Below are 9,581 nucleotides of genomic sequence, written 5' to 3'. Positions count from 1 at the left end.
TCAAAGTGCCCACGGCTACATACATGTCGGCACTTTGAAGTTTGACACTACAAAGTTGGCGGGGGGAGAATTAGCCTATTCACTGCAGCACTTCATTAGTGATCTCTCTTTGCCCTGATTAACATGCCTCTTCAAAGTTGGGGGCAAGTGTAGACAAGCCCCATGTGTAATGTGTTTTGGAAGGTATGATTATGTTGAACAGCATAATACTGCTAAACTCAGGAAGAAGGGGCCTCTAGAAGGAGAACTTCCTTCCAGAAGATCCCCCTGGGGCCGCGCCTCTACTTGCTGTTTTGGAGTCCAGAAAAGCTTCTTCCAGACTCGAAATCATGTGACCCTATGCTAATGAGGTGCTGGGAATTTACATCTGCACCTCATTAGCATATTTTGGGCCATTTATTAGCATTCCACATGTAGAAACGGCCTCTATGTCTACAATACAGAGATCTTTCGAAAGAAGATCTTCCGGAAGATCTCATCTGAAAGAACTTCTTTCAAAAGAGCGTGTCCACACACAAAAAAGTGGATCAAAAGAGTAATCCGCTCTTTCAAAAGACAGTGTCCACACAGCCCCTGCTCTTTTGAAAGAATGGGCCAGGGATCAAAAACAAAGATTGTTCTTTCAAAAGATGGGCCCTGTGGAGTATCTATACAAGTTTCCTTTCAAAAGAAGCTTTCAAAAGCATCCACTCTTTCTGAAATGGGAAAGGAAGAGTGATTTCGAAAGGAGCACCGCATTCTTTCAATTTACTTTTTGAAAGAATGCTTTTTGTGTGTAGACGCTCAATGGGCTCTTTCAAAAGAACCCCCTTCTTCTGAAAAATCTTTTGAAAGAACTTACTAATGTAGACACAGCCTCTCGGTCTAACGATGTACACGCTCTACATGATACACTGTAAAACTAACACTGGTGACTTCAAAGGCACTAAATCAAACTCCCACCAGAAGGTACTGACAAAATTAAGTAACAAAGATCAAACAGAACAAAAGCCTCTTTGCATAGATAGTTATCTCATACTCATACCTTTTTATATTTAATTTATATCCTTATTATGGCTTTTATGAAACTGCCTTAATTCCATGTGAGGAATAGGTTTATAGTGCAATTAACAGTACAATCAAAAGTGTCTCTACTATACCTAAGCTTATGTGAAAGCATAGGCTTTGGTACCAAAAAGAGAAGTCTTACTTTTCATAAGAAGACAGGCAGCACTGAGTAATTAGTGGATTAGTCTCACTCAGACCCTGAATTAGTTGTATTTGGATTGAACATGGGTCAGACCAAAAATAAACTGTATTTAATTATCCTATTTGAACTTCTGTATGCTATGCTGTGTGGGTATGTTTCCTTTCATTCAGCTGTAATAACACATCAATGCATTGCCTCTGTGCTGTGCCCACTATAATTTAACACTACAGTAGTCCCAATCCAAAACCACAGATATGAACTCCTTCAGAGTTTGAATTCAGATCTGAGTTTTCTGGCTTAGGCTCATTTCTCTTCCATATTGGAGAAGACACATTCTGAGGGATGAATTTTTGGAGAAGTTTGGTCCCAAATCTAATATACTGTGACTGTAGTAAGCATGCCTAAAAGGAGTGTACTAGCTGCCAAAGATTAATAACTGGGGCATTTTTACAGATCAGTTATTTCAGCATAATGGTTGCTATTCTGAAATAACTTTGTGAGCATCAACTGCTATTTTGAAATACTAGATGGCTTATGCTGAATTTGATAAACCTCATTCTACGAGTAGTGCCTATTTCAAAACACATATTTCAGAATAGTGGCTGTGTAGACAGGGAATAGGGGCTATTTCAAAAGAACTTATTTTCAGATAGTCTATTCCAAAAGAAAGCTGGTTTGTCCATATAGTATTTTGGATTAGAGTGCTTCCAGGGGCTCTAATCTGAAATAGGTTCTTTTGTTTGTGGACACACTATTTTGGATAAGTTGTGCTTATTTTGGGGCTACTCTGTAGTGTGGACACATTATTCCAGAATAGCTTTTTTTGGAATAACAACTCCAGAATAGGCTATTCTGGAAAAACCCTACAGTGTAGACATACCTGAAGATTGCTTTGACATTTGCAATAGAGGTTGCACTTCTCTAGTCCAACACTCTCTCATCTGGTAACATCTGTAATCCGGCATGGTTTTAGCCAGATGCCCACTTATCATGTGGCCAAGTTTCCCGTAGTCCCATAAAATTTGTTTACAGCCACCAGCCCTGTCTCTCAGTGTTCTGTCCTATTATTTATCTGTAATTTACCCCTAAATTCCTTCTAAGAGCTAGGTAAGCAGTGAAAGCGTTGGTAATGCTGGTAGACAATACTGACCTCCATGGTCCAGCAAGTTCTCTTGTTTGGCCCCCCTCGGGTCATGTTTTCCTCACAACAAAGATTCACAAACTTTTTGATAATGTGGACGATGTATTAATGGAAAGATGACAAGGCAAAGCTCCACTGCCATTTGCTACTGCCTACCTTTCCATTTATGAATGCCTAACATCCCTGGGGTAACTACAACATTGACATAGGCATGGGAACAACTAGACAGAGGTTTCAGCTTCATTAGCAAGTATCACTAAACTGAGGTAAATTATCTGGCAGGGCTTTTCCTTGGAGAATTTGTGCTGTCATCAGTGGGTCTTAATGTACTCTAAACCTGAAGATAAATAGAATCATAGAAGATTGAGGTAGGAAGAGATCTCAGGTCTTCGAGTCCTACCTCATAGTCAAAGCAGGACCAATCCCAGCTATGTCATCTCACCCACATCTTTGTCAAACCAGACCTCAAAAATGCACTACCTCCCTAGACAACCCACTCCGCTGCTTCACCATCCATGCAGAGAAATAGTTTTTTTTAAATTTTTTTTTCTGAAATGCAACCTAGACTTCTCCCACTGCAATTTGAGAACATTTCTCATTTTTCTGTCATCTGCCACCACTGAAGACAGCCTAACTCCATCCTCTTCAGAGCCCCACTTTAGGTAGTTGAAGGCTGCTATTAAATTCTGTGCCCCCCGACATCACTCTTCTTTTCTGCAGACGAAATAAGCCAAGTTCCCTCAGCCTGTCCTCATAAATTGTATGCCCCAGCTCTCTAATAAGTTCATTGTCCTCTGCTGGACTCTCTCTCCAATTTTTCAACATCCTTTCTGTAGTAAAGGCCCAAAACTGGATGCACTTTTCCAGATGTGGCCTTCCCAGTACTGAATAGAGAGGAATAATCACTCCCTCAGTCTGCTGACAATGCTCCTACTCTCCAAGATGTTTTTGCATCCCTAGGACGCCCAAGGGACCTTGATTAGAAGCCAGAGTACCTCTCTCACCCCTCCTCCATGAAGGAGAGAGAAGAAATGAGTTGAAAGAAGCCACTAGCTGTGGCAAATGTATAGGATTACTCCCTCTCCATGATATTGACTATATCTAGATTACAGAAGTTGGTCGACAGAAGTTTTGTCAGAAGGTATCTTCTGACAAAACATCTGTTGACATATCGCAGACAAATTACCAAGCAGATCATAAGAGTGATCTGCTCTGCGGACAGAGAGTGGCTGGATAGCCCAGCCACTCTCTTGACAGAACAGCTAACTGAAAGCACAGCAGACAGGGCTGCCAGGTGTCCTGGAAGCCCTTTCTGTCAACAGAAGGCCACCTGGCACGTCCAGACTGGCTTTCTGTTGACAGATCTCTGTCAACAGAAGCTTTATGCTTTACGGGGAATGAGATAAGACTGTCGACAAAAATGCTCTGTTTGGTCAATTTACTGTCGATAGACAACCTTGGGAATCTGGACATTCGCTGGGTTTTGTCAACAAAACACCAGTCTTGTCAATAAAACCCTCTGGCATACACATAGCCATTGTGAATACCCTAGAACAATGTCCAGCCAGCCTCAACTGGATCTGTCTATGCCCATTAACCATCCTGGATCCAGCCAAAGTTGCTTAATTACCCAATTACAATATAACACCCACCCACATGGGAAAAATCCTTTCCAGATGCTAAAACCGTTTTCATAGGAGATACACTGTTTTAGCTTAAGGGAGGTTCTGAAACAGGGGAGCTTATAGTGACCATCCTAAATGGGAAGCTAACTGTATCATCCCTTTCCTGCACCACTGATGGGAGCCAATCACCTGCTCCTGCATTACCTATAGCACTCAATGGCAGACCACTAGTCAGGATATGCCCCAAAGTCTGCACCTTGATGTAGAATTTGATTCCCTCACCACCCCTTCCTCTCCATGCCATGAAATATGAGAAAGGGGTAGTGGGACAAGGTACTGGAAGAGAAGAGTGAAACACAAGTACCTAGCAACCAGAAGTGAAAGGCCTATGATGAGCAGAAGGGGCATGTAGCACACTGCTATTCTGAGCCAAGAATTATCTCTACCTGCCCTCTTCCTGAGGGGATCCCTGCCCCAGACCCATGAAAGCCCCACTTGGAAGCTGAGGTGATCATTCACTCAAGTGGCCCAGAGTAGGGTTTTCTAAAGTGCTCTGTGTTGGCCTAATTCTTCTTCTGCTGAGATCAATGATAAAGTTTACATTGACACAGCTGGGAGCTGAGTTAGGCTGAACACTGTTGAGAATCTCATTCTCATTTTGTTTCCATCTGCTTGTTTGTGCAGGTTAGTAGCGGGAAATGAAGAGATGTAGACCTCTGTGATCAACTAGCGCTGCACAGACCACCAATCATATTGCCCATAATAATTTGAACTGCTGCCCTATCGCTAGTATAGGGAGTACTGCAGACAACCATGTGACCCTATCTACTGATCCAAGGTAGAACTGGTAAGAGATCACTATGTTATTATAATCTCCTCGTACTGAAATCCAAACTCATTCTCTTCCCATCCAGACATCTAAGCTGCGTCTACACGTGCACGCTACTTCGAAGTAGTGGCACCAACTTCGAAATAGCACCCGTCGCGTCTACACACGTCGGGCGCTATTTCGAAGTTAACTTCGACGTTAGGCGGCGAGACGTCGAAGTCGCTAACCTCATGAGGAGATAGGAATAGCGCCCTACTTCGACGTTCAACGTCGAAGTAGGGACCGTGTAGACGATCCGCGTCCCGCAACGTCGAAATTGCTGGGTCCTCCATGGCGGCCATCAGCTGGGGGGTTGAGAGATGCTCTCTCTCCAGCCCCTGCGGGGCTCTATGGTCACCGTGGGCAGCAGCCCTTAGCCCAGGGCTTCTGGCTGCTTCTGCGGCAGCTGGGGATCTATGCTGCAGGCACAGGGTCTGCAACCAGTTGTCAGCTCTGTGTATCTTGTGTTGTTTAGTGCAACTGTGTCTGGGAGGGGCCCTTTAAGGGAGCGGCTTGCTGTTGAGTCCGCCCTGTGACCCTGTCTGCAGCTGTGCCTGGCATCCCTATTTCGATGTGTGCTACTTTGACGTGTAGACGTTCCCTCGCTGCGCCTATTTCGATGTTGGGCTGAGCAACGTCGAAGTTGAACATCGACGTTGCTGGCCCTGGAGGACGTGTAGACGTTATTTATCGAAATAGACTATTTCGATGTCGCAACATCGAAATAAGCTATTTCGATGTTGGCTGCACGTGTAGACGTAGCCCTACACTCCAGCTAATGCTTGCTAAGCACAATGTGATATATTTTTAGCAAAATAGATAAGTTATGTACAAATAATTTCTTTGAGAGGAAAATACGGTTCATGGTGTGTCAGAAGTATAGTATATTGATAGTCATGGGCAAGAAAGAAATCCATAGTGTACCTGGCATTTTTTTAAAGAAGGGAGGAATTATCATTTGCTTCTTTAAAAGCTGGTGACTTCCTTCTTTCCTTGCTAACTACAAGTCTATGTTTTTTAGAGTCTCCTATTCCCATCCAGCATGTCATCTTCTCCCGAGTTATTTTATGTTTGCTTTTCCCACTGTTCCCAATTTCCCTTGCTCTACTGGATTGGGTTTGAGTGGCAGCTAGAAGTCTGTAAGCAGGTGTTGTGGAAGTGAAGCGTGCCATTCAGCCAGTACATTAGGTAAAGTAACGTTCCCTGGGGGACTCTAATGCTTAGAACTGCATCAGTCCCAACTGTTCCTCAGAGAAGAGGAAGGGGCCAGTCGTGACCCGCTCTGACCAGATGTTTTGGAAATGTGCCCATTTTTAGCAGATATAATTGCTGTTAATTTATCAAAACTGTAACAGGTACTAAGGAAGCAGATTCTCTGGTTACTACCTAGCAATAAATTATAAGAAAAGAAATTAGAGATAGGCAGTGGAGGCTGTATTTAGATACATTTAACTGTATACTTCAGTCTAATTTAAGACTATGTCCATGATACCTTGCAGACATGATGTGAGTGATTTAGACATGAACTTGGGGGAAAAAATCATATTTCATTACCCTATGCTAACGTTGTTCAATAACCTCTGTGGAGAGAAGGCTAACACAAAACAAGCAGATACTCAAGGTGAAAGTTGAAGCTCCAGTTAAAATATCTCCAAGTCACAACTTCAGAGTCTTTTATAAAAACCCTGTAGTTCCGCATTAAGCTAACAGGCTACATTCATGTTACCAGCTAGGGTTTGATGTTCGTATACAAATTCTTGTGTTAGAGCTCATCCCCCTAGTATGAGGAGAAATATCAGTGCAACCACTGTAGCACCAGTAGCGGATTCATGTTCAGTACAAACCTGCATGAAACTAGTGGGTATGCATGTTCATCAGGCTAGAGGAACCTGTGTTTATAGTCCTTTATTAATGTCTTTTCAAATTACCTGAACCAGTTTTTAGGGGTGTTGTTTCAAGGCAAAGTTGTATCAGGATACCCATGTCTGCCTCTGGTGGAGGCCACAGATACTCATGTGGAGTTAACAGGCCAGTTTCATCCTGGAGAGGAGCAGCAAGGTAGAGGAAGGGATTTTGGACTCCTGGACTATCCCACCCCATAGCAGTTCCTTGAATCCTGAGAAAGATATCCACAGCACTGGCTGGCAAGGATCTGTTAAAATTCTGGGGTGGCTCTTGAGGTATAACAGCCTCTCTTGCCCCATTACTATCTTAAAATGATGAGGCAGCCTGCAAATATTTCACTTTTATATATGTGCTCAGAGCACAAGTGCTCATTTTCATTATTCTTTTAATGTGTTTGGACCAGATTCTGCTGCTGAATTTCCCACCAGTTTACACTGAGACATCTACAGAGATTAACAGTATGCCTGTGGACTTGGACCTGACAGCAGAAGCCAGTGATGGAAATTTGTATAGGCTGAGCTCTCTGTTTCTGAAGCACGTATTCAAGCTTTTCTTTCATGGTTCTGAGAATCAGTTTGCCAGTCACCAAGAAGCAAGCACAAGGAGTCTGCATTTAAAATCAAAACACTTTCTTTGTACTAACTTTGCCCAGCTGCCCTTGTCATCCAACAAGGATTTTTGCAGAACAAAGATGATTCAATAAATAATAATAATATAATGGTGTTTTTTTCAGCAGTCTTCATTCAACTGTGTGGTTTTAATTTGCTCTTTTTGACCAAATTAGGAAGCGGGCAAAGCTTTTTATGTCTATTTTTAAAATACGTTATATGTAAGGGACATTTCTTCTCTAGCCATAGCTTTTGCTATATGCAGAGCATAACTCTGTGTGCAAGGCATCCCATATGGTTGAAGTAGGCTGGAGGGATTGCTACTAACCATATTTTAAAAAGCAGATGTTCTTAAGCTTCTAAATATTACACAAAAATGATGTCATTTATGATTGACGGTGGTTGTGGCTCATCAATCCCTTTCACTATTTTTTCTGACAAAAGACAACACAACACAAATGTCAATGCAAATTTCATTTAAAGAGAGCTTGTCTCTCAGAGCAGACCAGTTTGTGTTCACATTATATTGGTTAGCAGAAAGTCAGTCCCTGCAGGGGGACACATACATATGTTAGATGTGAGATACCAGAGAACCCTATCTGTGAATAGTACAGTCAGAGAGACCTTTAGGACTACATTCTGAGAGCCAGTTTTCAATATGCAAACTGAATTTTATGTCCAAAATTGTTTGCTATTCCAACAATACTACAACCTCACAACTATCTTCTTTGTATGTGCAATCAGGATATTTTGACTCCAAACTAGCTGATTTGTGTATGGAAATTGAGCTTTGTGTACACAAAACTGACATGCACCCAATTACAAGCTTACAACCCATTGTGCTTGCAAAAATGAGCACACGAAGTATCCTGAGACTGAAAATTTGGTCCTAAATGAGCTACATTTGACACACAATGAATTATCTGTCCTTAAAGGAATAGTTTGTCAACAATGTACTAACTCAGTATTCTGTTTACGGCAATTGCACATTAGTAAGAATTTTTCATTGTCCTTACAGAGAGTATGCCTCAGCTGTAGTTCTCTTAGGGATTGGGACAGGATTTCTTCACTGGAGACCTATCAAATAGTCTGAGGAAACTGCATGAAGTATGGATTTAGTATGTCAATAACACTTTCTTTTTTATATTAAGTCTCAGGTTAACTCATCTTCTTTTCCTGCCATCTGGCCATATTGTGTCCTTCCAGCCATTTTACAAGTTCCTTCCACATCACTGTTAAACTCCTTATCACTACTTTGAAGGCTCTTCACAGCTCCATCCTTCCCTACCTCACAGCACTGGCATGCCTAATACTATGCTGTTTGAACACTGTGTTCTTCCAGTTTGGTCTCCTTTCATGCCCACTTTTCTAAGTTATTTGAAATAATAACATTCTGCAGCACTGATGACCATAGAGTAATTGTCTTTGATTGGTTTTGAATATGTGGTCATTCCTTTATTTGAGGCCCTAGTATTTTTATATTTGGAGAAAAGATAAATAGAATCACCTTAATTTCGTTCTTCATTCATCTTTCCACTCTACATTTCCAACTTATTTTTCATTTATAACATTATGGAGGATATTTCCTTCAACTCTCACTGGAGTTCTAACATTTTTTATTGGAGTTCTCTAGATCTTTGTCTTCTTGAAGGTACTAGGCCTGACTGAATGTCCATTGAAGTCAATGCTAGGTTGATCTTGGAGGAGATCAAAATAAAATAGAAGCCTGGATTCTAATCTCACTTAGACTCGTATAACTTTATTGATTCCAGTGTAGTTATTCCTGATATACACTATTATGAGCTCAGAATAGACTCATCTTATTACAGTAAGGGAGAATGTAACATTACTTTCTGTATACCATTCTATTTTCTGTATTATTTCTCAATAGCTTTTTTATAAATGTTAATATCTCCTGCCAATGTATAAGATAAAATGCTACTCTGACCTGTGCTTGCATTGCTAATCAGCATTTCTATCTTTCACTTCACACGTTCTGTATTTATACACTGTTCACTATATGCCAAGTGCCAGGGTGGACTTCAGCCTTTCAGAGCAGAATAAGAATTGGAAGTGGAAAAAAAATGAATGATTGGCAGCAGGCACACATGGTTAAATGTCAACATTTTGGTATGTTATCGAATGGTCAGACGCGTCTATGAATTGCCATCCAACAAACCTAGGAGACATAGTATTGTGGAATATGTGCCAACTCTTTTTCCAGCAAACTGCTTCATGCTTGATG

Source organism: Carettochelys insculpta, chromosome 6, assembly GCF_033958435.1.
Source record: "Carettochelys insculpta isolate YL-2023 chromosome 6, ASM3395843v1, whole genome shotgun sequence".
Classification (NCBI taxonomy): Eukaryota; Metazoa; Chordata; order Testudines; family Carettochelyidae; genus Carettochelys; species Carettochelys insculpta.
This window is presented reverse-complemented; position numbering follows the sequence as displayed.